Source organism: Piliocolobus tephrosceles, chromosome 20 (genome assembly GCF_002776525.5).
Source record: "Piliocolobus tephrosceles isolate RC106 chromosome 20, ASM277652v3, whole genome shotgun sequence".
In the NCBI taxonomy this organism is placed as follows: Eukaryota; Metazoa; Chordata; class Mammalia; order Primates; family Cercopithecidae; genus Piliocolobus; species Piliocolobus tephrosceles.
Window position 1 is genome coordinate 39429863 of NC_045453.1, and position 14234 is coordinate 39444096.

Genomic DNA, 14234 nt, shown 5'->3' on the forward strand with positions numbered 1-14234 from the left:
CTGTAACAAACCTGCACATTCTCCACATGTACCTGGGAACTTAAAAAGAATTTTTTTTAAAAAAAAAGGACTGTGGCTTCTGTCTTGAACTCTCTCTCCCTCTCTCTCTCTCTCCCTCTCTCTCCCCACCCCCCACCGCCCCCACCACCATCTCTCTCTTCCCTCTCTTGGATTGCTCACCCCAGGGCAGCAGGTAGTAAGTCAGTCCCGTAGAGCCAGCCTATATAGCAAGGAGCCGAGCCTGCCAACAGCGACGTGAGTGAGCTTCACCCACTCCCAGCTCATCAAATCTTCAAATGACATTGCAACCCTGGCCCACAATTTGAAGCTTCATGAGAGCCCTTGAATCAGATGCACCCAGATAAGCCACAAATGGACTCCTGGCACACAAAGATAATAAATATTTGTTGTATTAATCACCTAAATTTTGGAGTAATTTGTTATACAACATAGATAGCAAATATAGTCATTCTATCTAGAAGTCACTTCTAATTATTATTCAAAGAAGCTAGGGTCAGGGTTAGTGGGCTTCATTTCTTGCCTATAGCATTTCCACCAGACCCTACCCCAAACACCATGAATGGGCCTTGGGGGTCAGAGATCTAAAGAACACCTCCTACAAGCTGTCTGACCACATTTAACCCTGTTTAACCTCTAAACCTGTTTTTCATCTTTAAAGTGGTATCTGGTCCATTGATCTAAACCTTTTTCCTCATCTTTGAAATGGGATCTAGCCCATTAATCCCTGAGGATGATGAAAGGAGATAGAGTGCATGAAAGTCCTAACAGTCTCTGGCACATGGTGGACATTCAGTAAACATTCCCTCTCATCTCCATATCAAGCAAAATAACAGTCACTCACAGAGCAAATTAGCTTCCAATAAATGGCTGATCACAGTTCAAAGTGGATTGCAACCATTCTGTGGCATCTCTGAGGAACAACTAGAGAGAAGGCATGGAGTCTACTCATACCCCAATGTCTAAAGACCTGCTTCACAGAGGTATCTCTGTTACTAATCAGGTGGCCATAGGCAAGCCAGCCTCTCTGCGCTGTGACTTTCTCCACCTACAACAGTGCTGACTCCAACTTCCCAGTCCAGCATGTAAGGAGCTTGGAAGCTGTCACTCTGTCCTCACAACAAGCAAGAAGCTGAACAAACTACAAAATCAATAACTTTTTATAGACTCTTCAGAGAAGTAAGATCACAAGGAAAACTGCTGCCTTTAAAAGTGTAAAGATGGTGGTACAGCGAATCACAACTTAGCATGGAAGAAACCCAAAACAGACACCTCTGTAGGAACACGTGCTGTAGTAGGAAGACCTGACCCATAACTGACAAAGTGCTGGAGGTTCAGCGTGGACAAGCCAGCAAGATGAAAACAGGGTGGGAGAGTGCAGTTACAGGGAAACCTTAACACTTGGGTGAGTTTTACCTCCAGGAGCCCAACCTGCTTCACAACAAAGATGGGAGAAAATTTTCTTCATGCTTCTGGCAGGAGGAGGGAAATAGAAACCATTAAGAAATATGCCAGAGCCCTCCGTTCTTTTTAACATGATTTGCCCTCAGGAAAAACTATTTAGCCAGAATCTAAACTAAGGTTAAGTTTTATCAGATTCTACCCTACCTGGGAGAAGCAAAATTCCCAACTCCAGCAGCTCTACCCTTCCACATAGAAGAGAAATACACAATTCCTGACCTCTCTATCCATCCTGTCCCACCTAAGAAGTGGGGAGACGGAAAAGCACTTACAAAATTTACAGCCCAGAGTCACAGACTCTCTGAAAGACTGAAAACTAATCACAGGACTATGGAACATTTCCCCTTCCCCCATACCTTACCACCACATCATTAAAGGCCTGTTTAAAGGCATTCCTTTTACACAGTATATCATATTCAAGTATCTAGAAGAAAATACAAGGAATATTAAAAGGCAAAAAACAAACAGATTTGAAGGCACTGAGTAAACATCAAAACCAGAGTCAGATATGGCAGAAATGTTGAAATCATAAGACCAGGGATTTTCCTAAAACTATGATTAGTATGCTAAGGGCCCTAAATGACAAAATAAGCGATACACAAGAACAGAGGGTAATGTGAGTAGAGATGGAAATTCTGGAAAGAAACAAGAAGAAACTATAAATATTGAAAACATTGTAACAGAAATAATAAATGCCTTTGATAAGCTCATTAGTAGACTGGGCATGGCTGAGGAACGAATCTCTAAGCTTGACAATATGTCTATAAAAACTTCCAAAACTGAAAGGCAAAGAGAAAAAGACTGAAAAAATAAAACGGAATATCCAAGAACGATGGAACGGCTACCAAAGAGGTTATATATGGGTAATGGGAATACCAGAAGGAGAAGAAGAAAAAGGAGCAGCTGTGGTTTGAGTGTGTTTCCCTAATTTCAGATGTTAAAAATTCAATCACGAAATTCACATGTTGATTAGAGGTGGAACCTTCGGGAGGATTAGATAAGGTCATCAGGTCCCTATGATGGGACTGGTGGTTTTACAGGAAGAGAAGAAAGACCTAGGCTAACACACATGCTTTTGCCCTCTCACCATAAAATGATCTTCACCTTGTTGTGTCTCAGCAAGTAGGCCCTCATCAGATGCTGACACCTTCATATCGGACTTCCCAGGCTCCAGAACTGTAAGAAATACATTTCTTTTCTTAAAACTTGCACAATCTGCAGCGTTTTGTTATAGCAACAACAACAACAAAAAAAATTAAGGCTAGAGGCAGTAGCTAACACCTGTAATCCCAGCACTTTGGGAGGCAGAGGTGGGCAGATCACAAGGTCAGGAGATCGAGACCATCCTGGCTAACACAGTGAAACCCCGACTCTACTAAAAATACAAAAAAAAATTAGCTGGGCCTGGTGGCGAGCACCTGTAGTCCCAGCTACTTGGGAGGCTGAGGCAGGAGAATGGCGTGAACCCAGGAGGTGGAGCTTGCAGCGAGCCAAGATTGTGCCACTGCACTCCAGCTTGGGCGACAGAGCAAGACTCTGTCTCAAAAAAAAAAAAAAAGACAGAAACAGAAGATACATTTGTAGCAAAAATAACAGAGTTACATCAATTTTTTTTGTGAGACACCAAACCACAGATCCACAAAGCTTAAAGAATACCAACCAGCATAAATGCCAGGAAAATGACTCCTAGGCATACCATAATCAAACTGCAGAAAATAAAAAATAAAGAAAAACATCTCAAAAGAAGTCAGAGGAAAAAAACACCTGATCTATAGAGGAGCAAAAATAAGAATCACATCTGACTTCTCAAACCATGCAAGCAAGAAGAAGATAGAATGAAATATTTTAAATATTGAGAAACAATAACCCCCACCAATCTAAATTTCCTGTAGTCTGTGAAACTATTTTCCATTAGTTAAGGTGAAATAAAGGTTTTCTCAGACAAACAAAAAATGAGATAATTTGTTGCCTGTGCTTTCCTGTGGGTCGGGGGAGAAGGGATGAATGGTGGAGTATGGAGAATTTTCAGGGCAGTAAGACTATTTTGTAAAATACTACAATAGTGGATAGATACCATTATATGTTTGTTAAAACCCACAGAATGTACAGCCCCAAGAATGAGCCCTAATGTAAATTATGGACTTTGAGTGATAATGAGGTGTCAGTGTAGATTCATTGATTGTGACAATGAACCACTCAGTTGTGGCAATGTTGACAGTGAGAGAGGCTTGCATGTGTGAGGCCAGGGGATATATGGAAACTGTATTTTTAGCTAAATTTTTCTGTGAGCCTGAAGCTGCTCAGAAAATAAAGTCTGGCCCGGCACAGTGGCCCACACCTATAATCCCAGGACTTCGAGATGCCGAGGCAGGGGAATCACTTTAGGCCAGAAGTCTGAGAGCAGCTTAAACAACATAGTGAGACTCTATCACTACAAAAAATTTTTTTTTAATTAGCCAGAAATCATGGTGTATACCTGTAGCCTCAGCTGCTTGGGAGGCTGAGGACCAATTGAGGCTAGGAGTTCGAGACTGCGGTGAACTATGATCCCACCATGGCACTCCAACATGGGTGATAGGGTGAGACCCTGTCTCTAAAAAATATAAATTAATACACAAAAACAAAGTCAATTTTTTTAAGTTAAAAAATGTCAGTGCTTGTGGTCAAAGTGATCATCAGGACCCGGCCATCCCTGAGGGCTAAAATGGTTCCACAAGAACATCTTGTAATAGTCTGAGATGTGATACTTCTGAGAAATAGAGGAAAGAAGCAAATAAATGTCAAGCTTGCCGGGGAGACTCACTCAGTTAGTATGAGTGGCCACTGCCATGCATGTCATGGACTGGGAGCTGGATTTAGAAGGAATTCAACTCAATGTGACCAACCCCTTCTATGCATGCGGTCAGTAAAAACCCTTCTGTTAGAGAGGTGTGGTGTTTGAGGGGAGAATCAAGGAGTCCCAGTGTAATGAGAACAAGCAGGTTTCAAGGTGGGATTGATGCTGGGGTGAGAGGCAGAGAGCTGAGATAACCACCTCTAGGAGCCAGACTCTTAAATGGCATTAATACGTGTACACGTTCCAGAGTGTCCACAGTTATGAATGAAGCAGGGAAGACAGGGGGCATGAGAAGGAGAATAAGCCAGGGGAGTTGGCAACAAGGAGGCCATCAATGACTGCAAGATTCTTGAAGGCAGAAGGTCGACCTGATGCTGCTCATGCCAGAGCATGCAGTCTTTCTCACAGCATCCAATGATTCATGTGAGAGCTGTTGATTAAGAAACGTACTGCATGCCAGGCCCAGGATATTCAACAAGGAGCAGGAAAGGCAGGTTCTTGCCTTTGGCATGAACAGCGTAGCAGACAGGAGACAAGACTCCACTTGTCCATGTGAGCAGGACATGATGGCACAGCATGGTGAATGCTGTGATACGGGAAGTTTAGGGCAATGTGGAGAACCCACTGTGAAGCAGCATCCCATCTAGGTTTGAAGTCAGGAAGGTAGGAAGGGCTTCCTGGAGAAAGTTATGCCCAAGTTGGGACCAATGCTGGACATACATTAGAGCAACTAACACCAGCTGCTCTAACAAATGAGCTCCAAATTATAAACACTGTTACAGGTTCAACTGCGTTCCCGAAGAGTAAAGATATACTCCTAATTCCTGGTACCTGTGAATGTGACTTTATTTGGAAACAGGATCCTTGAAAATATAATCAACTGAGGAGGGAGTCATGCTGGCTTTAGCTGGGCCCTGAGCCATGTCTGGTGTCCTTATAAGAAAGGAAAATGTGGACACGTGCAAACACAGAAGGACAGCACCACGTGTGGACACAGTCAGTGACTGGGGTGGAGCCTCTATGGGCCAAGGAGTGCCAAGGATTCCCAGGAACCACAAAGGCAAGGAAGAGGAAGGAAGGATCCTTCCCTGGAGCCTTGACAGAGAACATGGCCCAGGGCAGGCTCGGGGAATGTGAGAATATACCTTTCTCTTGTCTTAAGGCACCCAGCCTGCGGTCCTTTGTTATGGAGGCTTAGCACACTAGGGAGGTTACTCCTTGTTTGCCCTGACTTTGGCTCAGAGGAGTAGCTGGGGTAGAGGTGGGAGTGGCTCTGCTCCACAGAGTCACTAAGGGACCCAGGGTCCTTCTCTCTTGTTCCTCCACCCTCCTTTAGGACCTCCACAAGAGAAGCAATGATGGAGTAGAGAGAACATAGAGACCCCATGGGAGGCTTTAGGATCGAGCTACCTCACTGCACCCATATTTATTGACCAGAACAGAGTCAGATTCCCTACCCTCAACCACAAGGGAGATGGAAATATCCTCTTTCTGTATATCTAGGGGGAAAATAAAGTATTTTTTGGTGAAAACAACATTTCACTATTTCTGCCCCAAAACGCAAGCTGTTTTTTGAACTATAAGTACAAAGTTCCTTTGAAGCTTCCTGGGATGATTCCTAGTGCCATCATTCTGGGCTGTGGGAATAACCATTTTCATTATCTATGCCATCTACAATTCCAGTGTAATTCAAGATCCATTTGTGCAGACCAAGGTGTCCAAATCTTTCCAGTCTGCTGTCAGGAGTGCCCATCCATTATCCCGGCTGTGTACAAGTTCTTCCCTTCCTGGGCCTCCTAACTCAGCTGCATTCGTTTCTGGGTAAAGCAAACAGACCTCTTCGAGTTCTCTTGTTTTCAGGTGGGAAGCTGTTTGCTTTGCCCTATGGTGCCCTTATTGATGAAGCTGAGTAGAGCTACCGTAGAGCTCTGCTGCAAACTGTTGAGGCCTTTGGAGAGTGTTTCTCTGGGAAAGATGCCTGAACTCCTCCAACCCCCTGGGGAACTGAATGCCAGTAAAGCGACAGGCTCTGGGCCCAGCTAGGAATATAAGGAGCAAGATAGACAAATCTGTGTGCATTTCTTTTCCATTATCATCCTATTGTATCTGGAGCCCAGGAGAGGAGATGAAAGTGCTAGCAATTAATCTGGGGCTGGATCGCTCAGCCAATCCCATCCCACTCTCTGTGCTGTGCGGTCATTTCCAATTCCCTTTTATTTTGACAAGCATATTAATCAGCAAAGGTGAGCGGCATTATTAAAGCAGCTGCTGGTGCTAGCACTCTCTCCCCCAACCTTGCGACACTCAGTTTCAAGTGGTTCTCTCCAGGAAAGCGGGAGGCTTCTGCCCCGCTCATCGGGAGTAATTACTGCTTCACTCTTTAAAGGTAGCTCAGCACACACATGCGCATAACATGCACACATACATGCATGTACATGCACGTGCGTCACACGCATGAAACAAACACTACTGTGCCTATCAGAGGATGCCTGCATGAGTGAGGAGCTGGACTTGCCCACTGCACACTGAACAGAGAGCAGGTCTTACTGCCATTTCTTTCTCTGTACTTGTCCAGACACATTGGGGTCCAGTCTTCAACACAGAGAGAGAATATTTAAAATACCATTGATTCCCAAGCCTCCCACAGCCAACCTGCCCATGGATAAACAGCTATTTAAATTTGACAGCATTCTGAATTCCTCTGGCAAGGAGAGAACCTCCTAAGTCATAAGACAGGAAAAGAGAATTACAGCAAGGAGAAGAGGAGAGGGGTTGTTGTGGCGAAGACTTTGAGCACAATTGCAGGGCATTGTTTTCATAATTGTGTATATTTACATTAAACCACTGAAGATGCTGTGGCTGCTGAACTGGCTACCACCAGTTCATTCTGCAATGTTCCTCACTGGTGCTGGATGTCAGGGATGCACTGGGTCTAGGGGCTACAAACTTGCATCAGAGAATCTTGTTGCAATGTCGCCCACAGCCTCACAGGGCAGGTCCACGTGCAATAGTTGCGTCCATGGATAATGGGGTGGAGCAGAGGAGGTGAAAGCTTTGGATTCCTAGGTCTCACCCGTGAGGCACAGAGGGGAGACATTTGATACTGCACTTGCACTCAGCAAATGACAGTGGAAACATCAAGTGTGTGGCTCAGATCTAGAAACACCACTTATTTCCATTAACCATCAAGTGAAGCTGAGCAGAGAGTTGGGAGACTGAGCTTAATTGGAAGCATAGAGGTCATCAGATTGTGTGCTCAATTGGCACGACTCTGTCTCAGAGCCCTAACTGGGGACGAGGCTGCCCACTCTCACTCCATGGTCTGAAAGGAAGAGAGCAGGTGAACAATCAGTGCACAGTTACCACCACTACAGGAGCACAGCAGAGACTCTTGTCATCACAACGGACAGGGGCACGTGTGATATCTTTGTCCAAAGAAGAAGCACATTGTCCTGCCTGGTCTTAAACCCAGCCTCTTTGGCATAAACTTTTTAAGGTAAAATAGGTTCATGGTCCAAAACTGTTGAAACAGCATTCTCTGCCTCCTCACTTTGATATTTTTATCCAAGTCAGATCAGATTAAAATGAACAGCAGGAAATTCCAAGATGGTTGAAAAAAGCACACAAACTTAGACAAGAAAATTGTGAAATTCAATTAATATTTAACAGATATTTATTGAAGATTCACATGTGCTGACACTGTTCTAGGTACTTGAAAACATCAATGAACAAAACAATGCTGGCCCTCCTTGAACTTGCTTGCATCCCAGCAGTTGGAAACAGTAAAACAGAGTAATAAGTGAGAAAATTATCTAGGAAATGGTAAAGAGTACAGCAGAATTGAGTCAGAGCAGAGAGGGCGGGGCAGTTACAGAATTAAACGAAGTGGTCAGGGAGGTCTCATTGAAAAGGTGGCATTTGAGAAAGACTCGGAGGAAGTGCAGGAGTGAGTCAAACTGATATATGGAGGAAGAGTGTTCACATTTCAGAGATTACAGGGGTCGGCGTGGCTGCAACAAAATGAGCAAAAGGAAATATCCCAGAAGCTGATGTCAGGAAGTAACAGGCCCCACATTCATGGGACTTCCAGGCCATGGCAAGGTGTTTGTCTTTTATTCTAAATAAAATGGAGGCCCTGAAGGTTATTAGCACAGGATTCATACCAGGTTACTCAAGTTTTCTAAGGATTACTTAAACCTGGCTGCCATGCTGGGAATAGATTACAAGGAAACAGGAGCAGAGACAAGAAAACAAATTAGATGCTGGTGTTTAGACCAAGGTAGTAGCAGAAAAGAGAGTGAGAATTGGTCAGGTTCTCAGAGTATTCTGAAGACAGAGCCAATGGGTTTTATAACAGGTTTGATACTTGTATAAGTGAAAAAGTGAGGTCGAGGATGCCACCAAGATGTGCCCTGAGCTGTTGGGGTGGTGGAGTTTCTATTAACTGGCATGGAAAGGTGGCAGTAGAACAGGTTCAGGCTAAAACACAAGAGTTCTGTGTTAGCTATGATCACCTTGAGATGTTCTTAGACATCCAAGTGGAAAGGTTGAGTAGGCAGTTGGGTATATAAATCTGGAATTTAGGAAAAGATTTAGGCTAAAGATATAAACATGGAAGTCTTAGTATACCGATGGTATTTAAAGCTATGAGACAAAATGGGGTCATCAAAGGGGAGTGTCTTCATCAAGAAGACAAAGAGCTGACATGACGAGGTCATGGACAAAGGAGAAACCAGCAAAGGCAACAGAGAAAACAAAGCAGTGTGGTGTCCTAGAAGCCAAACGCAAAAAATGTTTCAAGGAGATGGAAGCACTCAATAAATCTTTTCCAATGCTGCTGAAGGCTCAAGTCGGATGAGGACTGAGAATGGACCTTTGGCTTCAGCAACACGGAGGTCGTGGTGATCTTGACAAGAGCAGTTAGTTGAGTTCAGGGATCCAAGATTGATGAGAGTGGAATCAACAGAAAGTGGGAAGCAATAAATTAATGACAGCAAGTGGCATTTTTCAGAGTTTTGTCTCAAATAGAAAGCAAAGAAATGTACATAAACTGGAGGAAAAGGGTCATGAGAGTGATCTTCAGATGAGAGAAATGATATAAGCTTGTTGAGTGACAGGAATGACCCAATACAAAGCCAACAGTTGGCAATGTAGGAGAGAGAGGGCAGAATCCCTAATAAAGCTGAGACCTCGTGCACTAGAGAGAAAGGTGGTGTTAATTTGTGAAAGAGGCAAGAAGGCAGAGGTGAAGGTGCAAAGAAAGGCGGATGAGTAAAGGGGGCAGTGACTGTCTTTGGAACTTATCTGGTTACTTAAATTTTTCCAGTAAAGATAGAAGCTGAGAGAGAGAATGGGGTAAGAGATATGGGGAATTGGGAAGGGAAGGGAAGGGAAGGGAAGGGAAGGGAAGGGAAGGGAAGGGAAGAAAAGGGAAGGGAAGGGAAGGGAAGGGAAGGGAAGGGAAAGGAAGGGAAGGGAAGGTGTGACATGGCCATTTAGAGAATATGAGAGGGGAGGGACATACAACTGCATTGCCAGGCAGCATGAAGGGCCTCAGGTTTTCTCAGCCATGAAGTAGAAACTAGACATGCGGCCATGGTGTGTGCTTCCCTGCAGGCATGTTCAGCTGCACCGAAGCCGGTAAGTAGTAGGCAGCATTGATTTCACCAGGGTTGTGGGTTGCCAGGCTAGGAGGAGAGAGGAGCAAGGTGGTGCTGATAGTGACTGACCACGAGACTGGAGGTGGGGAAGTGGGGGTGAGGAATAGTAGAAAGGAGGATTTCTGCTTCCAACAAAGATGGAGTAAGAGAATCAGAGCTACCCTCCCATCTTAAACAACTAAAAAACTGGTTATGTGTCTCTCTCTCTCTCTCTCTCCCCGCCCCCGATTCCCTCTGTGTGTGCGTGTGTGTGTGTGTGTGTACACATATGTACGGGACCCAGTGATCTCCCTGAGTTTAGAAGATGGAGCTGGAAATGTGGGGAGGCTACAGTGGTAGAATCCCGGAGAGGTCCACTGCACAGATAGAAAACTCTAGAAGACCGCAGAGAGGCACAGAGAGCTAGAGGGCCACAGAGAGCCAGAGATCCACAGAGGGGCGCAGAGAGCCACACAGATTCACAGAGGGGCGCAGAGGGCCTCAGAGGGCCGCAGAGGGCTACAGAGGGACACAGAGGGCTGCAGAGAGTAACAGAGGGTTACAGAGGGCTGCAGAAGGCCACAGAGGGCCTCAGGGAGCTGCAGAGGTCTGGAGAGGGCTGCAGAGGGCCACAGAGGGCCTCAAGGAACTGCAGAGGGCCAGAGAGGGCTGCAGAGATCCACAGACGGCCACAGAGGGCCCAGAGTCCTCTATAGGTCTCCAGCAGAGTGTACTTGAGTGTGAGGCAAGTGGGCAAGGCTGAAGAAAAACCATCAGAAAGGAGAGGAGGGGACAGCCTGCAGCTCTCATGCAAGTCAGAAGAGTGAGTGTTTTACCAGCCACACTGCAAAACCTCCTAACACACAGGCATCGATAGAGTACTCAGAAGGTTATTATCTCAACATAGGGGCAAAATCGGGCTACTCTGGCCTTATTGAGCAAAACTTAAAAGGAAGATCCTAAAAGATCAAAAATTGTTTTCTTATTTGTTTTAAAGACAGGGTCTCACTTTGTTGCTTAGGCTGGACTTGAACTCCTAGGCCTAAGTGATCCACCTGTCTCAGCCTTACAGGCTCCCATCACAGCACCCAGCCTCTGTTCCCTTACCTACATCCCAGAACAAAGCTTTAATATTTTTTGTATTAAAATAATACAAAAATAGGCTGGGCGTGGTGGCTCAAGCTGTAATCCCAGCACTTTGGGAGGCCTAGATGGGCAGATCACGAGGTCAGGAGATCAAGACCATCAGGCTAACATGGTGAAACCCCGTCTCTACTAAAAAAATACAAAAAACTAGCCGGGCGTGGTGGCGGGTGCCTGTAGTCCCAGCTACTTGGGAGGCTGAGGCAGGAGAATGGCGTAAACCCGGGAGGCGGAGCTTGCAGTGAGCTGAGATCCGGCCACTGCACTCCAGCCTGGGCGACAGAGCGAGATTCCGTCTCAAAAAAAAAAACAAAACAAAACAAAAAAAAAAATATTCAGGACCAACAAGGTGAAATGTGGTGGGACCAATGGGATGAATATCCTAGTAGGCTTGCAGGATTGCTGGCCTTAGAATTCTAGAGAAAGTAAGCTAGAAATAGGGCCAGAAAGGGAAGTCCTTAAAAGTAAGATAGTAGCAGAGCTGTAGTTATTGCTAATGACATCTCAAATAAATGATAAAATTGAGTGGAGGACAGAATGGGTGAAGGATCAGGGTTCAAGAACTGAGAGGCCAGGTTGTACAAATAATCATGTGTGCACACACTGAAACTGAAGAATTAAGATAGATGCAATACTGGAGAGAACGACAGCAAGCTAGGATCTTTAATCATCTAGAACAGCATCATCCATTATGACAGTCATTAGCTATGCATGGCTATTTCCATTTTACGTTTCAAACTTTAACTGCTGTTACATAAAGTTTAAAAAAATGCTTCCTTAGTTGCAGCAGCTAGATTTCAAGTGCTCAGTAGCCACACGAGGCAGATGGCTATCATTTTGCACAAGCAGTTATGGAATATTTCCATCATAGCAGGAAGTTCTGTTGAGTAGCGCTAGCCAATGTCTGGGGAAGTAAGTTGCAAGAGGACAGCCAGGGCAGCAACAACTGAGGAGACCCTCTTTGGGATCAGTGTGGGCCACAGGCTTGGGCCTAAAACAACAAATCCTCTCCTTTTCTCCTCCTGTTGCCTATCTAGTCCCCACAGCAGCAAGAAATGAAGCTGGAGGTCAGATGTGGTCAATCCAGAAATAGCTCCCTTCTTGAATATGTTGGTGGGATTATCCCAACCTGAACCTTTCATTTATTTTGAGCTTGAGCTGCCTTAGACTGTGCCATTTTTAATGGAATATTTCTTGGGCTTCAAATCTTTAAGCAACTCAATCGCTCTATATTTCTGGTGCACTTTTGAACCAGCTTTGCTCTCTCCCAGTTTAGGAAGGAGTGAGTGTTAAACAGTCCCGGCTTTATTGGAGGGGCTAACGCAACCTTCACTCTGCACTGTGGGCATTATGATGACATAAAGACTATGAAGTTAAAACCCAGGGTGGCTGCCAACCAAGATCTTGTGAAACGATGGTGCTAGAAGGGAACCAAAAATTGAGCAATTTGAACAATTGAAATTAGATTGAACAATTTAACTCAGGAGTTAATTTTCTTAAATGAAGGAAGAGAGGATGGCTTAGAGATAAATTTGGAATTATTGTGCAAAGAAAAGACAGGTCTTGGTTGCTGCCAGAGAGAGGCATCCAGCATGGAGCATCACTCGTTGGAGCTGAGACTGACAGAGCGGAAGGACCAGAACCCCCAGCCTCTTACTTAGGACTCCCCTAGCATCCTTCCCTCGGGTTCTATGGACCACCTCCAAATATGACCTCTGAGGAGTAGACTTCGGCCCAAGGAATGCTTTGAGTTCCCCAAGAAATAGAAGTTTTTAAAAATATTATGTTAAATATTGTGTCTAAAAATAAAAAAAAATAAAAAAATAAAAGCTGCCCCTCATCCTCACAGATAGCACCAACTTTAGTTCTACACCTGAGAACCACAACTTGGGGAGGTGGAACTGCATCCTGGGTCCAGAACCAAGAAATAGGGCATAAGCAGAATTGAGCTAGTAGGGTTAGTACCCCGGGCATCGACAGGGTTATGAGGATATCCAGGTAAAAGATGGGACATCGGACCCCCAGAACATGCTGGACAACACAACCGACACTGAGGCTGACTTCACTGAGCTGGGGGCTGCTGACAGATATTCTTGTGGCCTGCGATGAGCGCTCCCAGTGCCTGGGGAAGAGCCAGGCCTGAGGATGGCAGCTCAGCAGGTGGGTGATGCAGGTGTGGGGACCAGGCAGACCTTCCTTTCAGACAGAGGGGTAGATGGATAAACTCCAGGGAGGGGTGGCTGTCTGAATAAAAATATGAAACCTGGAATGGGTAAGAAATTAGCTTAGGTTTACATGGAATCAACCCAAATGCCCATCAATTACAGAGTGGATAAAAAAAAAATGTGGTACATATACACTGTGGAATAGTATGCAGCCATAAAGAGGAATGAGATCGTGTCCTTTGCAGGGACATGGGTGGAACTAGAAGCCATCATCCTCAGCAAATTAACACAAGACCAGAAAACCACACGCTGCACGTTCTCATCCATAAGTGGGAGCTGCCTCTCTACCCTGAATGCAAGAGACCCTCATAGTTAGACAGGAATATCATCACCCCTATTCAGCCTGAAGAAGTTACAGAAGATGGATCTTTGTCCCTCTGCAACACTTAGGATTAAGGATTCTCTTACAAAAGGAGGGGAGGGGAAATGTCAGAGGCGTGTGAACCAGAGCAACTTCATCCTAAACAGGAGCTGGGTAAAATGAAGCTGAAACCTACTGGGCTGCGTTCCCAGACAGTGAAAGCATCCTAAGTCACAGGATGAGATAGGAGGTCAGCACAAAATACAGATTATAAAGACCTTGCTTATAAAACAGTTTTCAGTAAAGCAGCCAGCCAAAACCCACCAAAACCAAAATGGTGACGAGAGTGACCTCTGGTCATCCTCACTGCTACACTCCCACCAGCCACCATGACAGTTTACAAATGCCATGGCAACGTCAGGAAGTTACCCTATATGGTCTAAAAAGGGAAGGCATGAATAATCCACCCCTTGTTTAGCAGATTATCAAGAAATAACCATAAAAAAAGAGCAACCAGCAGCTCTCGGGGCTGTTCTGTTTATGGAGTAGCTATTATTTTATTTTATTTTATTTTATTTATTTTATTTTATTTTATTTTATTTTATTTTATT